Genomic DNA, 21,163 nt, shown 5'->3' on the forward strand with positions numbered 1-21,163 from the left:
TTTGTCAAGGTCATTTTGAATTCTAATCCTGTACTCCAAAGTGCTAGCAACACCTCCTAGCTTGGAATCATCAGCAAATTTTATGAGCATACTCACCACTCAATTATCCAAGTCATTAATGAAAACATTAATTCGTACTGGTCCAAGGACAGACCCTTTCATGATCCTAGTAGATACATCTTCCCAGTTAGTGAACCATTGATAATGACTTTTTGAGTATGGTCTTTTAACCAATTTTGCATCCACCTTATAGTAATTTAATCTAGAACATATTTCTCTAGTTTGCTTATGAGAGTGTCATGTGGGGTTGTGTCATAAGCCTTACTAAACCCAAGATATAGCCCAGGGGTAGCCAAACTTTCTGAGCCACATACGCTAATCCTCAAAAGTTTGAGAGCTGGCTGAAGCCCCGATCTCTGGCAGGCACCTCCTGCTGTGCTGAAGCCCCTAGATTCCCTTCCCACGGGGCAGAAGTCCCTAGCCCCACCACCCCGCCACAGGGCAGAAGTCCCCAGTCCCCTCCCATCTGGTAGGTGGAGAATGGGGGGACATGAGGGGCTCTGCGAGCTGCACTTTAACTGTAAAAGAGCCGCATGTGGCTTGCGGGCCCCAGTTTGGCCACCCCGATATAGCCTGTCTACAGCTTCTTCCTTATCCATTAGGCCAGCAATCCTGTCAAGGAAGGAAATTATGTTGGATTGGCATAATTTTTTCTTGACAAATCCATGTTGCTTATTATTTCTCACCTTATTATCCTTTAGGTGCTTAAATTGATTGTTTAATAATTTGTTCCAGTATCTTTCCAGATATCGAAGTTATGCTGACTGGTCTAAAATTCCCCAGGGTATTCTTTTAAAGATAGGTATTATGTCTGCCCTTCTGTCCTTTGGGACCTCACCCAGCCTTCATGAGTTCTCAAAGATGGTTCTGAGATTGCTTCTGCTAGTTCCTTATGTACCATAGATGTACCATTTATGTACCATAAATACCATGTATTTATCAGGCTCTGGCGACTGTTCTGCCCTGTTTTTGCTTGTGTTCCTTCCCCTTTGTTGATAATATTGATTTTATTATGATATATCTGGTCACAATCAACTTTTTTTTTAGTGAAGACCAAAGTAAAATAGGCATTAAACAAAATAGGCCTTCTTGGTGTCATCCATTATTAGCTCTCCTTCCCCACTAAGTAGAGGATCTACACTTTCCTTCATCATTCTCTTGCTCCTAATGTATTTATAGAACCTCTATTATGTATATATCTTTCCCCTTTTCCCCTTCATTGCCATGTCTTGTTCATTGTGTAGGCCAATGACCAACAAGGGCACCTACAAGTATAGAAATGCTTAATTAACCCAACAGTTGGCCCACTTGAAGTGTCCCTATGGCCCGTACCCCAAACCTGGCCTTGGAAATTACAAATCTATGAACACTGACACACAGGCTATTGGCAGGATCTGCCCACACTTTTCACAACTAGGACTGCATATGTACCTGGACCCGCAAGTACTGAGTGCCCCAGTGACCATCATAAGCAGTGCTGGATGACAAAACTGGAAGCCAAGAAACTCAGAAAATACCCTTGCTGTATTATATGTGAAAAACTGTGGTATACGCACCATTGCTTCCCAACCCTCAATATGGAGATGATTATGATAATACAGTTGAACCCTTCTGTGACCCTAAGAGCCTTTAATGCTCACTGGCATAGGATATGCTGTCTCTCATCAGACCCAACTGACTCCCTACACCCAACACTCCACTATCACGGTATTTATACAAAGAGTATTGTGTAAGGTATCATATGAAAGCTAATTACATGCTGATCATAAAAATTATTGTAAAATGCATGTTGTAGTGTTATATGTGAAGTTATGAAGTCCCTCTGTATGATGTTATTAGAACATGTTTAGGACCAGAGAGGCTAGGCTAGGTAAAGGTGATAAACAAGTCTGTCCTACACAAAAGAATGTGGGTTTACCTCAGTTTACATGTTAGCAGTAAACAAATCCATCAAGTTAAACCAGTGGGGGTTATCCTGATCCTGAACTCAAGAGACATAGACTTAACATGGGTCCTGCACCAAAAGAAACACAGGAGACTGAATCCCAGGGAGACCTTCCACAACTCTAGCAGGGAGCCTGCCAGCCCCCAGAGCCCTGACTAGAGCATCCTTATATATTTGAACACATCTCACAAATGCTCTTAGATTGATTAAATAGATTTCAAGGGACTGTGTCTTCCTACATGTGTGTACAGCGCCTTGTATGATGGGACCCCAATCCTGATTTGTGTCTTTGGTTGCAATACAAATTATAAATAATATTAATAGGCTGAAATATGTTCACCAAATAATTTTCCATGCTGAGTAAATTGGTAAAAATTACTGTGTGATCAGAAAACAAGTGAACTGTTCATTATGGAGTTCATCAAGCTCCATTTATAACATTGGTAAATTTGTATTCTGGCCTGAAATTTGAAGCAAATACAGTAAAATGTGAACAAAATGAATTGGGTCTGAAACCCACTAACTGTGCATCTTTATGGTGTTCTAACTCTGTAGTTATTTTATACTATAAAAATCAATGAATTAAGTTGAGATTTCCCATATATTTTCATTTAAATGGATGGGATCTATGAGGCTGAGCCAGTCATAGTAGAAGATTTCTCTTTTTGTCAGCTTTATTTGATCCTTGTCCACAATGTCATCCTCTATTAAGATCACATTAGTGCTTCTGGAAGAGCTACATTTTATCAGGATTTTCCAAAAGGGATGAGTCAGCCATCTGATTTAATTTGATTAAATTCACTTTTGATTTATCATAGAATCATAGAATATCAGGGTTGGAAGGGACCTCAGGAGGTCATCTAGTCCAACCCCCTGCTCAAAAGCAGGACCAATCCCCAATTAAATCATCCCAGCCAGGGCTTTGTCAAACCTGACCTTAAAAACTTCTAAGGACGGAGATTCCACCACCTCCCTAGGCCACGCATTCCAGTGTTTCACCACCCTCCTAGTGAAAAAGTTTTTCCTAATATCCAACCTAAACCTCCCCCACTGCAACTTGAGACCATTACTCCTTGTCCTGTCCTCTTCCACCACTGAGAATAGTCTAGAACCATCCTCTCTGGAACCACCTCTCAGGTAGTTGAAAGCAGCTATCAAATCCCCCCTCATTCTTCTCTTCTGCAGACTAAACAATCTCAGTTCCCTCAGCCTCTCCTCATAACTCATGTGTTCCAGACCCCTAATCATTTTTGCTGCCCTTCGCTGGACTCTTTCCAATTTATCCACATCCTTCTTGTAGTGTGGGGCCCAAAACTGGACACAGTACTCCAGATGAGGCCTCACCAATGTCGAATAGAGGGGGATGATCACTTCCGTCGGTCTGCTCGCTATGCCCCTACTTATACATCCCAAAATGCCATTGGCCTTCTTGGCAACAAGGGCACACTGCTGACTCATATCCAGCTTCTCGTCCACTGTCACCCCTAGGTCCTTTTCCGCAGAACTGCTGCCTAGCCATTCGGTCCCTAGTCTGTAGCTGTGCATTGGGTTCTTCCGTCCTAAGTGTAGGACCCTGCACTTATCCTTATTGAACCTCATCAGATTTTTTTTGGCCCAATCCTCCAATTTGTCGAGGTCCCTCTGTATCCTATCCCTGCCCTCTAGCGTATCTACCACTCCACCCAGTTTAGTATCATCCGCAAATTTGCTGAGAGTGCAATCCACACCATCCAGATCATTTATGAAGATATTGAACAAAACCGGCCCCAGGACCGACCCCTGGGGCACTCCACTTGACACCGGCTGCCAACTAGACATGGAGCCATTGATCACTACTCGTTGAGCCCGACAATCTAGCCAACTTTCTACCCATCTTATGGTGCATTCATCCAGCCCATACTTCTTTAACTTGCTGACAAGAATACTGTGGGAGACCGTGTCAAAAGCTTTGCTAAAGTCAAGATACAATACATCCACTGCTTTCCCTTCATCCACAGAACCAGTAATCTCATCATAGAAGGCGATTAGATTAGTCAGGCATGACCTTCCCTTGGTGAATCCATGCTGACTGTTCCTGATCACTTTCCTCTCATGTAAGTGCTTCAGGATTGATTCTTTGAGGACCTGTTCCATGATTTTTCCGGGGACTGAAGTGAGCCTGACTGGCCTTTGGTTCCCAGGATCCTCCTTCTTCCCTTTTTTAAAAATTGGCACTACATTAGCCTTTTTCCAGTCATCCGGGACTTCCCCCGTTCGCCACGAGTTTTCAGAGATAATGGCCAATGGCTCTGCAATCACAGCCACCAGTTCCTTTAGCACTCTCGGATGCAACTCGTCTGGCCCCATGGACTTGTGCACGTCCAGCTTTTCTAAATAGTCCCTAACCACCTCTTTCTCCACAGAGGGCTGGCCATCTATTCCCCATGTTGTGATGCCCAGCGCAGCAGTCTTGGAGCTGACCTTGTTAGTGAAGACAGAGGCAAAAAAAGCATTGAGTACATTAGCTTTTTCCACATCCTCTGTCACTAGGTTGCCTCCCTCATTCATTAAGGGGCCCACACTTTCCTTGGCTTTCTTCTTGTTGACAATATACCTGAAGAAACCCTTCTTGTTACTCTTAACATCTCTCGCTAGCTGCAGCTCCACGTGCGATTTGGCCCTCCTGATTTCATTCCTACATGCCCGAGCAATATTTTTATACTCTTCCCTGGTCATATGTCCAACCTTCCACTTCTTGTAAGCTTCTTTTTTATGTTTAAGATCCGCTAGGATTTCACTGTTAAGCCAAGCTGGTCGCCTGCCATATTTACTATTCTTTCGACACATCGAGATGGTTTGTCCCTGTAACCTCAACAGGGATTCCTTGAAATACAGCCAGCTCTCCTGGACTCCTTTCCCCTTCATGTTAGTCCCCAAGGGATCCTACCCATCCGTTCCCTGAGGGAGTCAAAGTCTGCTTTCCTGAAGTCCAGGGTCCGTATCCTGCTGCTTACCTTTCTTCCCTGTGTCAGGATCCTGAACTCAACCAACTCATGGTCACTGCCTCCCAGATTCCCATCCACTTTTGCTTCCCCTACTAATTCTTCCCGGTTTGTGAGCAGCAGGTCAAGAAAAGCTCCCCCCCTAGTTGGCTCCTCTAGCACTTGCACCAGGAAATTGTCCTCTACGCTTTCCAAAAACTTCCTGGATTGTCTATGCACCGCTGTATTGCTCTACCAGCAGATATCAGGAAAATTAAAGTCACCCATGAGAACCACGGCGTGCGATCTAGTAGCTTCCGTGAGCTGCCGGAAGGAAGCCTCATCCACCTCATCCCCCTGGTCCGGTGGTCTATAGCAGACTCCCACCACTACATCACTCTTGTTGCTCACACTTCTAAACTTAATCCAGAGACACTCAGGTTTTTTTGCAGTTTCGTACCGGAGCTCTGAGCAGTCATACTGCTCCCTTACATACAGTGCTACTCCCCCACCTTTTCTGCCCTTCCTGTCCTTCCTGAACAGTTTATAACCATCCATGACAGTACTCCAGTCATGTGAGTTATCCCACCAAGTCTCTGTTATTCCAATCATGTCATAATTCCTTGACATCACCAGGACCTCCAGTTCTCCCTGCTTGTTGACTTGAGTACAGATTGGGGGACATCTTGCCCAATTTATCTTTAATGTAATACAGATAGTGGCCCAGACTCTGATTGCTGTTACTCTGGTGTAAATCTGGAGACACACCAGTGAAGTGCGGCCAAAGCCTTATTAAAATTTCACTTTCAGAAATGCTAGCATCACAAACTACTCAGGTAGCAGGCTGCTGCATTGGGATGAGATGATTCACCATTTTCAATAGTGCTGCAATGTCTCTGAGTTGTGGGATATCTCAGGTAACACAATGTGAGCTAAGTCAGATTGGGCCAAAGGGCTACTCTGCATAGCCCAAGGTTGACTGGTTCACTAGTTCACCTAAGCTTTAACTGAATAGGAGAAGTCAATGGAATTTGTTCAATAAAGGGAAAAATGAAATAAACATTAAATGCATAGAGACAATCTAAACAATTCAATATATTTATCACAGTGCTGTTTCCTAGAGTCATACAGTAATACAAATGAGAAATAAACAGCATCCAGTTTTCTAAATCATACTTGTGCAGTATTAGCACAAATCACATCACATTATCATTGAAAGGCAAATTGAATGCTACCATGGTTTTTTTCTATAAGACACATTTCCCCAGTTCATATATGTATCAGGAGCTAACATTTCTCCATGAATATTAAAAATGTAAATGATTTATCCAGACACCCATGTACTTAAAGTCTGATACACGTTCAGGTTTTGACCTATGTAGTGTAACATCAAAAAGCTCAATTGGTAATAGGTCAGCTTTCATCTACACTCAAAACGGATAATTAGCACTTTACTTCTAATGAAAAATCCCTGTATTTCTGTACTTTGCATGTCTGAAGGCTTTTTGTCACCTCTTGGCCAATTGAAGTCCCACAGCATGAGACAGTCACCTTCATGTGTATGCCTTGCTACATCATTGATAAATAGAGGAAATAATAAAGCATCTAAAGTTGACCCAACTTCTCTGATAGGAATCACTACCATCTGGCATTGGTTAGACCAGCAGCCACCTGGAAATAGCGAGACTGCTGTGACTACTGATTTATACAACACACCCATCTCTACTATTGCTTATCTTCTCCTCCATTTGTTTGTTTATTCTTCTGCTATGTATTCTCTAGTTTCTAGATTTCCAGCTCTCTGGGACAGCAACTGTCTCTGTGTTATTTGTGTGTACAAAGCCTAATATAATCAGACCCTGAGCTCTGTGTAGAGTCCTTAGATGCTACTTCAAATAAAAGTTTGAATGCCCAGTATTGCATTCGTTGTGGACCTGAAACTCCAGTTGAAGTTCATGAGAATTTTAGAGAGACCTTAGCAAATAATTTCACACCAGCTAATATGCCCAATGGCATTAATCTTTTTTTCTGATTACAGCACATTCATGACCAGATTTTTATTTCCTTAGTTATTTGAAATTTGTTTATTAACTTTTTGCAATTTTTTAACACTTTTACCAAAGTCAAGACAAAAAAGTTAACAAAGCCTGGGCTGGAGTCACGAAGACATACATGAATCCAAGTCCAATCTTTATATAATTCAAAACTGTCATGATTAAAATACCTGAAGTGTCACCTAAAACATGAATAATCACTCTTACTCCTGTACACACACATTTCTGACAGTGATCTGAAGTCAACAGTGATCTCTGGAATCAGTGGATGGGGGCTCCTGTCACATGACAGGATATCTAACTTTGGAACCCTTATCTGTAGGTCAGGTGATCCACAGGCTACTTTATATACTGTAGGGGATGCTTCTCCCTCATTATGGCTGCCCCATCACCTCCAGCTGTTGCCCATCTCCTTCCCCAACCTGACTACTGCCCCCATCCAATCACCATATGTGGTTTGAATCTTATAAGCATTTCCTGTTGTTTAGTTTGATACACCCAATACAAGTGTTTCCCATACAGCATTGTGCTGTTAAACATGGAGAAATGCAGTACAACATTACAGTACAAACTGGAGAGTACAGTTTCTTACTAGTTGGCAGTCAGGGCGATCCTTAAAGAAGCTGCATGGTACAAAATCATTTTCCTGCCTCACAGCTCTGAAATGGAGCCCAGCAAGGGAGAAGTGAAGTTACTCTCCTCCACGCACACAGTGATCAGTGAGGAAGGGAGAAGAGACAGCCACCTGTACACCAAGACACTGCAAGGGTCAGTTTTTAAGAATACCAGAGAGACCCTATAATGCCCCTTGTAAAAAACTAGCACTGTAGACAATGTGGTCTTAAGACCTAAATGTTACCCATCACCACAATATTTTTTAAATCCACTTTAACTCTAAGGACCTCATGCAACTCACTTGTCTTCCAAGTGCATCAGCATGGTAACCATGAAATCCAAAGGGGTCACAGACTTGTTACAATATTTTGATTTGGGATCATTTGGGATCATTTAAACAGTTGTACTCAAGAGATACCTGCTATATATCCAATCAGATATGAATCCATCCCTTCCAAATTCATTTGTCCGTAGTACTAAAATAAATCCTACAAATCAGTTTGAAGAGGCAGAAAAACATTAAAACATTTAAACTGTTTAATTTATAATTGTTAGGATGGCTTTCCCTATCTTCAGCCAAACAACATTGTCTTACAAGCACTTTTTATTAGAGCTCACTTTCTAAATTTAGCTTGGATTCTGAATTTTAATTTGATCCTGCTCTGTTCAGCACCAAAAAACCAAGTCGGAGATACAGTATTGAAACTTTGCCAACACAATCTTTGCAACCAGAAGGGCAAGAGAAAGTTCACTTCTGTAAAGTGAAAGCTTAGATTCTGGAGAGTAGAGCCAAATCTGGGGAGAAAATCCTAAAACTGCAAAAACACTGTGGATTTGGATTGACCCTAATAATGGCTTTTATTATTAGGATATAATAAAGATTCAAATGATGTGAAAAATAGTAAAATCTCTAGTTTAGAAAGAGATCAAAGTGGTTTTAGACTATGCTATATGAATGCCAATGGAGAGTTTTGAGAGATATTCACACTAACATTTGCAAAAAAACATTAACAATGTATCGCCCTTTCCTGGCAGCCACAAACACACAATATCATTCACTAATTATGTATTTAGATTTTGGGAACCTGAGATACTTTGTAGTGCTAACAACAATTTAGCATGTCCAGAGATACTGTGTGGAGGGTCTGAGGCCCAATCCGCCTTAGTTTACTCATGCATGATATTCCTATTGACATTAAAAGGAATGCCCGTAAGAGTAAGGGAAGCAGGATTTGATTTTTGGGCCTCTGTCTGCAGCTTGCTACCAACCTTGCTACTTACTCATATGGTGATTTGACACTGCCAATGCTAAGTAAATAACATAATAATGAATTAATTGTTATCCTGTGTCCCTCGCCACCATTTTCTGAAGTCCTGTCTAACGCTCTTGTAACAATCTGGGAATATATCTGTACAGTTTATGAATGTTGGTTGACGTTGTGAAGTTGTATTATAAACAACTGCTGTTTTGTGATTGCCTATATGTATGTGGGATAAGGTGGGTGAGATAATATCTTTTATTGGATCAACGTCTGTCGGTGAGAGAAACAAGCTTTTGAGCTTTCACAGAGCTCTTCTTCATGTCTGGAAAATGTACTTGGAGTGTCACAGCTAAATGCAAGGTGGAACAGATTGTTTAGCATAAGCAGTTAACACATATTTCAAGGGACCATTCAAGGTGAAGTGGCCCATTAACCCCCATCCAATCATAGGATCCACCTTTGCTGACAGGCCCTGTAGCATGTACACCCCACACAGATACAAAGGGAAATCCTTAAGCTTAATAACAGTACTTAGACCTCACAAAGTTTATATAAAAAAGCAGCTGCATGCAATGGGTATGTCTACACCGCCGCTCAGAGCGCGCTGAAGGGAAACCGCTGTTGTGTGTTCACACTGTCAGCTGCCTGCACAATAGTGTGTTCACACTTGCAGCACTCACAGCGGTATTCGGAGCGGATCACTCTGGGCAGCTATCCCACAGAGAATCTCTTCCTCTTCTGCTGTTAAGAGTTGTGGGAAGGTGGAGGGGGTCACGGGGCATCCTGGGTCCTGTCCCAATGCCCCATGATGCATTGCTTCGCATCCCAGCAATCCCTGTGCTTCCATCCACATTTGGAGCCATCTTTCAATGGTGCGTGTTCTGCTCTGCCTCTTCAGTCTGCACGAATGGATCCTGCACTGTTCACAATATGCTGCTCGCTCTCACTAACACGTCATGAGTGGCAGTGGAGTTATTCCATAAACTACAAAGGCAAGAGCAGTTCGACATTGATCTCTCCACGCGTAGTAGCTACGTCACAAAATTGTTTGTGGCATTCACAGAGGTGCTGACCACAGTGGAACGCCACTTTTGGGCTCGGGAAGCAAGCACCAAGTGGCGGGATCACATCACCATGCACGTCGAGGATGACAAGCAGAGCCTGCAGAACTTTTGGATGAGGAAAGCCACATTCATGGTACTGTGTGATGAGGTTGCTCCAGCCCTGCAGTGGAAAGACATGAGAATGAGAGCTGCCTCCTGTTGGAGAAGCACACGGTGATGGCACTGTGGAAGCTGGCTACTCCAGACTGCTACCCACCAGTTGCTAACTGGTTCAGAGTGGGAAAGTTGACCATTGGACTCATGTTGACAGAAGTGTGCAGGGCCATTAATCGCATCCTGCTCTGAAAGACCATGACTCTGGGCAACGTGCATGACACTGTGGATGGCTTTGCACAAATGGGCTTCCCTAACTGCGGATGGGCACTAGATGGCACGCATATTTCAATTCTGGCACAAGACCACCTAACCACCTAGGGCCAGCATCTTAGCGTGGCTCCAAGCGGGGGATCGCCTGGAATGTGAAGCAGGCTTGGCCACCTGGAAAGATGCACTGAGACCACTGCACACATCACTGAGCAAACAGGAAGGGGACTTTCAAAATTCCGAAGGAATGTACGGGGTGGGGATGATGGTTGGTCACCTGAGGGCAGGGCAGTAGAGTTCAAACTGATGACCAGAGAGGTGAGAACAGGCATTGTGGGACATCTCCCGGAAGCCAATCGCAGCACTGTAATCGACCAGGATGTCTACACTGGCACCATGGCACTCTACCCCCGGCGCAGAAAGCTGTACACCTCTCATCGGGGTGTTTTTTTTACAGTGATGCAACTGCGGAGTTTCTGCACACTAAGTGGCTTGGCAGTGTGTACACCTCAGCAGTTACAATGCAGAAAGCTGATTTACTGCACAGAAACTTGCCAGTGTAGACAAGGCCTTAGAAAACCCAGTTTGGGTGATTGCTCAGGAGGTGAAGGGAGCATTGGAAAGATATCCGGAGGAGAACAAAAGAGGCCAGATGACCAAGAGAAAGCATGGGGCAAGAGAGAGCAAGACAGTAGGGTAGTCTACTACCCATGGGGCAGTAGGGTGTCTGTTTGTTTGCGACAGGGAAGCCTGGCTGTTTAAAAATAGCCAGAGCTTCGCGAACCAGCTGAGCGGCGGAGAACCAGCTGAGCAGCGGGGACAGCAGAGCAGCACACAGCAGGAGTTTGCCTGGGAGTTCGCCTGGAGGGAGCCCAGTGAGGCTTACGTCTTGCAAACTGCTCTGAGGAAGCTCATAGTAGGAAGGTGATATGGAAGGGGGGGGTTCAGCCGTTGTGACCTGCACTGGATGTGCCATGTTTGTCTTTCTTCCACAGGACAGAAGCGACTTTGTCTGTACAAAGTGCAAGCTGGTCTCCATATTGGAAGAGAAGATTGAAGGTCTGGAGCAACAGATAACAACCCTGCGTTGCATACGGGAAACTGAGGATTTCCTGGACGAAACTCAGGATAGGCTTCTAGGGGCACAAAGCTCTACAGATATAGAGCAGGTTGCACAGAGGAGCCAAGAGGCCAGTGAAGAAGCTTGGCAACATGTGACCTCCAGAAGAGGTAAGCGGAATGTCCGGGTTCCAGTAACACAGACACAGGTAACTAACCGCTTTCATGTTCTCTCCACAGGTATCGTTGCGGAGAGTGGACCAGATGATATGTCTGGGGCGAGAAAGCAGAAGGAGACTCCGCTGGTTGGAAGGCATGAGATGCGCTGTCCTGAGGTTGGGGGTTCCACGACCAGCACCCCCAAGAGGAGAAGGCGGGTGGTGGTGGTCGGGGACTCTCTCCTCCGGGGGACTGAGTCATCTATCTGCCGCCCTGACCGGGAAAACCGAGAAGTCTGCTGCTTGCCAGGGGCTAAGATTCGTGATGTGACGGAGAGACTGCCGAGACTCATCAAGCCCTCGGATCGCTACCCCTTCCTGCTTCTCCACGTGGGCACCAATGATACTGCCAAGAATGACCTTGAGCGGATCACTGCGGACTATGTGGCTCTAGGAAGAAGAATTAAGGAGTTGGAGGCGCAAGTGGTGTTCTCGTCCATCCTCCCCGTGGAAGGAAAAGGCCTAGGTAGGGAGCGTCGAATCGTGGAAGTCAACGAATGGCTACGCAGGTGGTGTCGGAGAGAAGGCTTTGGTTTCTTTGACCATGGGATGGTGTTCCATGAAGGAGGAGTGCTGGGCAGAGACGGGCTCCATCTTACGAAGAGAGGGAAGAGCATCTTTGCCAGCAGGCTGGCTAACCTAGTGAGGAGGGCTTTAAACTAGGTTCACCGGGGGAAGGAGACCAAAGCCCTGAGGTAAGTGGGAAAGCAGGATACCGGGAGGAAGCACAGGCAGGAATGTCTGTGAGGGGAGGGCTCCTGCCTCATACTGGCAATGAGGGGCGATCAACAGGTTATCTCAAGTGCTTATATACAAATGCACAAAGCCTTGGAAACAAGCAGGGAGAACTGGAGGTCCTGGTGATGTCAAGGAACTATGACGTGATCGGAATAACAGAGACTTGGTGGGATAACTCATATGACTGGAGTACTGTCATGGATGGTTATAAACTGTTCAGGAAGGACAGGCAGGGCAGAAAAGGTGGGGGAGTAGCACTGTATGTAAGGGAGCAGTATGACTGCTCAGAGCTCCGGTACGAAACTGCAGAAAAACCTGAGTGTCTCTGGATTAAGTTTAGAAGTGTGTGCAACAAGAGTGATGTAGTGGTGGGAGTCTGCTATAGACCACCGGACCAGGGGGATGAGGTGGATGAGGCTTTCTTCCGGCAGCTCACGGAAGCTACTAGATCGCATGCCCTGATTCTCATGGGTGACTTTAATTTTCCTGATATCTGCTGGGAGAGCAATACAGCGGTGCATAGACAATCCAGGAAGTTTTTGGAAAGCGTAGGGGACAATTTCCTGGCGCAAGTGCTAGAGGAGCCAACTAGGGGGGGTGCTTTTCTTGACCTGCTGCTCACAAACCGGGTAGAATTAGTGGGGGAAGCAAAAGTGGATGGGAATCTGGGAGGCAGTGACCATGAGTTGGTTGAGTTCAGGATCCTGACGCAGGGAACAAAGGTAAGCAGCAGGATACGGACCCTGGACTTCAGGAAAGCAGACTTCGACTCCCTCAGGGAACGGATGGCCAGGATCCCCTGGGGGACTAACTTGAAGGGGAAAGGAGTCCAGGAGAGCTGGCTGTATTTCAAGGAATCCCTGTTGAGGTTACAGGGACAAACCATCCCGATGAGTCGAAAGAATAGTAAATATGGCAGGCGACCAGCTTGGCTTAATGGTGAAATCCTAGCGGATCTTAAACATAAAAAAGAAGCTTACAAGATGTGGAAGGTTGGACATATGACCAGGGAAGAGTATAAAAATATTGCTCGGGCATGTAGGAATGTTATCAGGAGGGCCAAATCGCACCTGGAGCTGCAGCTAGCCAGAGATGTCAAGAGTAACAAGAAGGGTTTCTTCAGGTATGTTGGCAACAAGAAGAAAGCCAAGGAATGTGTGGGCCCCTTACTGAATGAGGGAGGCAACCTAGTGACAGAGGATGTGGAAAAAGCTAATGTACTCAATGCTTTTTTTGCCTCTGTTTTCACTAACAAGGTCAGCTCCCAGACTGCTGCGCTGGGCATCACAAAATGCGGAAGAGATGGCCAGCCCTCTGTGGAGATAGAGGCGGTTAGGGACTATTTAGAAAAGCTGGACGTGCACAAGTCCATGGGGCCGGACGAGTTGCATCCGAGAGTGCTGAAGGAATTGGCGGCTGTGATTGCAGAGCCACTGGCCATTATCTTTGAAAACTCGTGGCGAACCGGGGAAGTCCCGGATGACTGGAAAAAGGCTAATGTAGTGCCAATCTTTAAAAAAGGGAAGAAGGAAGATCCTGGGAACTACAGGCCAGTCAGCCTCACCTCAGTCCCTGGAAAAATCATGGAGCAGGTCCTCAAAGAATCAATCCTGAAGCACTTGCATGAGAGGAAAGTGATCAGGAACAGCCAGCATGGATTCACCAAGGGAAGGTCATGCCTGACTAATCTAATCGCCTTTTATGATGAGATTACTGGTTCTGTGGATGAAGGGAAAGCAGTGGATGTATTGTTTCTTGACTTTAGCAAAGCTTTTGACACGGTCTCCCATAGTATTCTTGTCAGCAAGTTAAGGAAGTATGGGCTGGATGAATGCACTATAAGGTGGGTAGAAAGCTGGCTAAATTGTCGGGCTCAACGGGTAGTGATCAATGGCTCCATGTCTAGTTGGCAGCCGGTATCAAGTGGAGTGCCCCAAGGGTCGGTCCTGGGGCCGGTTTTATTCAATATCTTCATAAATGATCTGGAGGATGGTGTGGATTGCACTCTCAGCAAATTTGCGGATGATACTAAACTGGGAGGAGTGGTAGATACGCTGGAGGGGAGGGATAGGATACAGAAGGACCTAGACCAATTGGAAGATTGGGCCAAAAGGAATCTGATGAGGTTCAATAAGGATAAGTGCAGGGTCCTGCACTTAGGACGGAAGAACCCAATGCACAGCTACAGACTAGGGACCGAATGGCTAGGCAGCAGTTCTGCGGAAAAGGACCTAGGGGTGACAGTGGACGAGAAGCTGGATATGAGTCAGCAGTGTGCCCTTGTTGCCAAGAAGGCCAATGGCATTTTGGGATGTATAAGTAGGGGCATAGCGAGCAGATCGAGGGACGTGATCGTTCCCCTCTATTCGACATTGGTGAGGCCTCATCTGGAGTACTGTGTCCAGTTTTGGGCCCCACACTTCAAGAAGGATGTGGATAAATTGGAGAGAGTCCAGCGAAGGGCAACAAAAATGATTAGGGGACTGGAACACATGAGTTATGAGGAGAGGCTGAGGGAGCTGGGATTGTTTAGCCTGCAGAAGAGAAGAATGAGGGGGGATTTGATAGCTGCTTTCAACTACCTGAAAGGGGGTTCCAAAGAGGATGGCTCTAGACTGTTCTCAATGGTAGCAGATGACAGAACGAGGAGTAATGGTCTCAAGTTGCAGTGGGGGAGGTTTAGATTGGATATTAGGAAAAACTTTTTCACTAAGAGGGTGGTGAAACACTGGAATGCGTTACCTAGGGAGGTGGTAGAATCTCCTTCCTTAGAGGTTTTTAAGGTCAGGCTTGACAAAGCCCTGGCTGGGATGATTTAACTGGGAATTGGTCCTGCTTTGAGCAGGGGGTTGGACTAGATGACCTTCTGGGGTCCCTTCCAACCCTGATATTCTATGATTCTATGATTCTATGACACTGGTAAGGGGCTCCATGAGGTGGAGGTCACCTAGTATGTAGCATCCTTATGAGCCAGAGGGCCCTGCCTGTTTTCCTGAGCCCAGATGGCCCCAAGGACTCTGGGCAAGCCAAAGAACTCAGACCCAAGCCCAAAGAATCCCCTGGAGAGATGAAGAAATGGAAGCAGGGACATGTGTGTAGTGTTTATTATTTTTGATGATCTGTGCTGTCATGTGCTTTCTGTGATAAAGTATAAAAGAGCGTAAATATGTTAGATTCTGAGTAAAGTGTCTCTCTAGATATTAACTGCTTCACAACTTGCTGCATGACCCTGAGAGAGTTAAGCTATGAACCAGAAGCTTCACACCCTTGGAGTTCTGGGAGAGGGTGAGTTTAAATACTGGGTAGTCTGAAGGGTCAGTGCTTGGGTTATGCATCTTATTCCAACACTCAGAAGGGGGTGCCCTGAGAGTGCGCCTACGAACCCTGACACTGGGGCAGTGGCAGTTCAGGGATTCAGAGTGCAGAGGTTTGGCTTCCCCTCACAGCGCTCCTGTTGGATAGCCAGGAGAGGGTGATCCCCAGGCTTTGTGACAGTCCTCTGATATGGTACATCCAAGAATGATATTCTAGACATTACATTCTATATCACCAGTACCAAAATATTATTCACAGACATTGAATCATAGAATCATAGAATATTAAGGTTGGAAGAGACTTCAGGAGGTCATCTAGTCCAATCCCCTGCTCAAAGCAGGACAAACACCAACTAAATCATCCCAGCCAAGGCTTTGTCAAGCTGGGCCTTAAAAACCTCTAGGAATGGAGATTCCACCACCTCCCTAGGTAACCCATTCCAGTGCTTCACCACCACAGACATGTTGCCTGTCATCCGCCTTACAGTCAGTAATGAAATATTATCAGAGAAACACTAGGCCTATTGGAAATTATATGCATTCGTATGTTCTGGGAGTTCCTATGAAGACTGGAATTGATATTTTAGTTGCTCTTTATAAAATTGCCAAGGGGGAAATACTCTCACCCCCATCACTGCATCTATGAGCAGATGATTCAAGATTCACAGGCATTTTGTGAGTTTGCTGAATTGGTTATATCATTGATGGTAGTATGCATGCACCCATAATGCTATGCCAGCATAGAAGAGACAGAGAATGGTGCAGAATTCTTAGAAATGACTATATATAAATAACTTCCATTATTGTGTTCAGTGTTGTTGTAGCCATGTTGGTCCCAAGCTTGAAAGCTTGTTTCTCTCACCCGCAGAAATTGGGCCAATAAAAGATATTACATCAATCACCTTCTCTCTCTCTCTCTCTCTCTCTCTCTCTCTCTCAATAAGTAATGTTTAGATCAGCGAAAAAATTAGAAGTTGGCAATCATTTTGCACTACATCTAAGAGCTGGGGGAAGGGGTGGAGTGGAGGCAGGGCCTGGCATGGAGAGGGGTGTTGAGCACCCCTGTGGAAAAGGAGGAAGCCAGCGCTTCTGTGTGGAGGACACTAATAGAGAGTAAAGGGTCCTCTACATGTGAGGTACAGAAGAAGACAGCCAGACATTCAGATGCCAGAGGAGTGAGCTCCAGCTAGAGAAGTGGGGGAGAAGACATTTTTGTTCCAGTTCATTCAGCAAAACCAGAAATGGTTTTGGCAAAGGTGCCAAACTTATGGCCCAGGGGACACTTTGGGCCCTCCAATCTCTATATTGTGGCCCTTGGGAGTGACTGTGGTAAGAGCAAAATGTATTGAAAGGCTTTCTCTGAACCAGGCCCAGCAATTTTAAAACAGAAGTGTTCGAATTATCCTCATTGCTACAGGAAGGTGGACAGAGGCATGGCCTTGCAACTGCCTCCACAGTTTCCCAGGCAGCCCCAGGAGCAGCTCTGGAATGTGATGAGAACCCTTTGAGCAAATGCTGTCCCTTCCCTGCTATGGCTGCTCTGCAGGTCCTCTGGCTGGCCACCTGCTGCATCTCCAGCAGAAAGGAGCTCTGGCTGCTGTTCCATTCCCTGTTTCCTTGCCAAATTGTGGTAGCCCTATGGCAAGAAGTATAGGAGTAAGAATGGTTCTACTTGGGCCCAGGGGAGTGCCCTTGCCCACATAGCTGCCAAGGGCAGCCTAGGAGAAAGGAAAAAGAGAAGAAAGCAAAGAGCCAAAAGCCAATTACAGCTCCCTGGTTCTCTGCCCCCATTCCAGATTAGAGGTAGCTTTGAGGCTGCTCTAATTTGAGCAAGCTACTCATGGTCCTCAAAAGTCCATGTGCCATCTTGGGATAGCTATAGTCCAGCACACACCTGCTATTGAATCTCCCTCATTCGGTATATCCTCTGCACTAGGGACTACAGAGAGGGAGGTGTAGGAGCTGAATATACTGGGTCTCCAGTCACTGGAGACTGCCACATAGGGGGAATCCCCAGCATATAGTTTGCCTGGGACATAGGTGGTCATGCCTAGTGGTTAGAGCCAGAGTTGGTCCTGGTGGTTAGCGACAAGGCTCAGAGACAGAGTCAGAAGCAAAAAGTCAAAGTCAAGGGTCAGCCCTGAAGTCAGGAATCTGAACCAAGGCTCAGGACTGGGTTATCAGGAGTGAGGCAAGGCAAGACCTGGGCTGCAAATAAGGAAGGTGCTATTGTAGCCATTGGTGAGTACTTTGAGCAGGTGCTGAATTGCTGCTGCTGGTAGACTGAAGAACCGGTTTGCTGACTCTTCCAACCAAGCAAGTGGTTAGCCAGTCAGGCACCCTACTACAGGCCAGCTGCACTTGTTAGGTTGCCCAGAGACTTGCTCTGCTGCAGTCTGTGCTTCCTGACAATTTGCAGGCATTTCCTCCTCACTTTACACTGACTGAGAGGTGCAAACGGGGCAGAGCAAAGCAGAGAATCTGCTCCAAAGGACTGACTGAAATAGTTCATTTTGACTTCAAGCTGGAAAGTCTGGTCCTGGATTGCAGTCCTGAGCTCCTGTCTAGGTCTCTCTTGAAACCTAACCCTCTTTCTCCAGTACCAGTCATCATGCTACATCTACAAGTGAGAATGCAGGGTGCCATACTGTATTCAAATGTTGTTCATCACTTTTGTGACATATATTCTATTCCCCCTGCCACTTCTGATGTCCTCTGCTGCCTAACTGGCCATTAATGGAGCTCCTATTGGAAGTTGAGTTTCCCATGTGTCCAGCTCCACAGGTATCAGAACATTTACAGCTATGAAACTCTTTCCCAGCACCATTCTCAGGTGGAGGGCACACGCTGTATTGTCAGCCCCATGCATTCACAAATTGTGAGTCAGCTCCTAAAATCATGAGATCTTAAAAACACCATATTCTTGGTTCTTTAGTTGCCTTCTGGTTTTTGAGCCTTGAGGTTCACATTTTCAAGCTGTTATTAACAAACACGAGGGCTAGAAACTTGCTTTAAAAAAAATTGAGTCTCATGAAAATCACTCAACTCCAGGAGGTGGGGCTTTAAGAAAGACACTAATACTATGAGACTCACAATAAAATGGTGAGAGTTGGGAAAATTGCACATGCTTTTGTCTGTGAATGGGATGAAGACAGTGACTAATGTCCATGCAGCCCATAACTGAAGACTTTATGTATATCAAATTTATGTCTTATTTTCCCCACCCGCATTTTTTGTTACACAGACCCATCCAGAGAAGAGCACATCCTCCTTACACATCCAGTTAGGTCCATATCTCCATGTTTGGATGCTCTCAGATTTTACTGTCCCCGGGACAGGTGAGTGCTATTACCAGGTTACTATTAGTACAGGGTTTGCTGTAGGTGAAGCACTCCATTTTTCAAACGTCTATCAAGTAGAAGTGATTAGCCAAATGAATGTGAAGTTCATGTCCCAAAACAGCACAATTTGTTTTCAGAACTTCATGTGACGTTTAACTCACAGCTTAAAGAAAGCTGTGAGCTAAACATTTGATAAATTGATCAGAAAAAGTCACTGTGTGCTACACAGGAATGAGCTCTGTTATGTGGGGCTTGTTATTTTTCATTACAATAAATTAAAGAATAAGTCTCAAATAATATATATAACCAGGTACGTAAATGTAAAAATAAAATAAACGTTTTTCCTCTTTCGTCTGCCGGCCTGAGAACTGCAGTTCTGGGGAGTTCCCCTAACATCCTTTCAGTAGAAAATAAGGTTTAGAAATGGAAGAAAAGTTTAGGTGTAGATTTTCAAAGGCACAAATGGCAGTTAGGTGCAGAACTTCCAATGAAAGTTTCATTGGTGGAGACTTATTCCAGTTGGCACTATGTAAACAAAAGAAGCACTTTATCGGTATTAATAGGTCTTTTAAAAAATAATTCACTGCAGCTATTTTATATCATAGCCTTTCATTTATGGAAACTTAAGTTCAAATCACATTTGAAGTGATGAATAAAAATAGTTTTGACATTGCACAATATAGTGTGGCATGATTAGCAGTTGCTCTTGAAGAGACCTGCCTCTCACAGGGTTCTGTCCATTGAGATGCTGAGCACCTGCTAAGTGATCCTTCTTACACAATCAAGCCTAAGAGACCCAAGATTGAAACTGTAGGCCTGTTGCAGGTGCATTGGCGGAGCTATCTGGGGAAGAGTGCACAACACCTGCTCAAGCAATACCCAACTCAAGTTGAACCAGTGCAATTAGTCCCTCATTTTAATGAGCATCAGAATCAGTCACATATTAAAAAAATCCCCGCCATCTCATTGATTCAGTCCTACAAAGTGATGAGCACCCTCAACTTTGTTAAAAGTCAGTGAGCATCGAAGGCACACATCACCTTGGAGGATCAATCCTTATCTGATCAACTTCTTACTGACATTAACAGGTAATAGTGGCTATTTTAACTACCCACTGTTCTAAACAGAGCATCTCATGACCTGTGAGTAAACTGGATCATCTAAGACGGTTGATTGATCGGCTGGATTGAAATGATTGATCAAAATGGTTGGCTGATCATTTAGGACTGAGAACTTGTAGAGAGGCTTTAACCCAATTAAGAGAGAATGTTTCCTTTATTTTGTTGCACATATCTCTTTTGTGAAGACAACCCCATTTTTTTAAAACCCAACCTTTATACTTACGCCAGTTTACTAGTGCTGAATACATATAGAAGCATTGCTGTGCCTATCCTTCACTGCTAATGCAGATAAAATATAAAAAGACTTTCAGTATAGTGAATGTTAGGAGGATGAATGTCTGTTGAGCAACAGGACTTTTGTTTGTACTTCAGTATTTAAGAAAGCCTACAAATTAACGTTCCATTAACGACCCATCCAATAACTTTGTGGGAAGCTTTTAAGGATGCATTCCATGGTCAGGTGATTGCATACTGGGTTAGAACCAAAAGTGATAGAACATAGACATTAGAAGCCTAGGAAATAAGCTAGCATCCCTGGAAAATCAGTGCATGGCTTCTTGTAAATTTTATTTTGAATTTTTTAGCTACTGAGTAGACAGAATTACAGCTAATCACTTGTAAATTGAGTCTGTCCACTGACATCAATGGGAGTTTTGCCATTGATTTCCATGGAAGCAGGATTGGTCCCTCTGTGAGCAAGGAGACAAAGGTAGAATATTAGTGTCTTGAGGAAGGAAGCATAGGTAGGCCAATTCTCATTATCAAAACGATGGATGGCTTGGTTAGCAGCCACCCTAAAATAAAAAAAATCAATATCTGAATCTCTGTACCAATTCCTGGTATTACTTTTCTGAAAACAAAGGTAAACTTTTTTTTCAATGCTGTGTTGTAGTAAAACTAAAATTGGAAACAGACCTCAAAAAGATATGGTGATTAAATAACTGGTGGTTGGTATAATTCTAGGCCCTACTGTTCTGCCAGTTGAATGTTACCATTTGTTGGAAGAAATCTTGAGAGAAGCTCACTAGTTTGGTATGATTCCACATTTT

This window comes from Lepidochelys kempii, chromosome 2 (assembly GCF_965140265.1).
Source record: "Lepidochelys kempii isolate rLepKem1 chromosome 2, rLepKem1.hap2, whole genome shotgun sequence".
In the NCBI taxonomy this organism is placed as follows: domain Eukaryota; kingdom Metazoa; phylum Chordata; order Testudines; family Cheloniidae; genus Lepidochelys; species Lepidochelys kempii.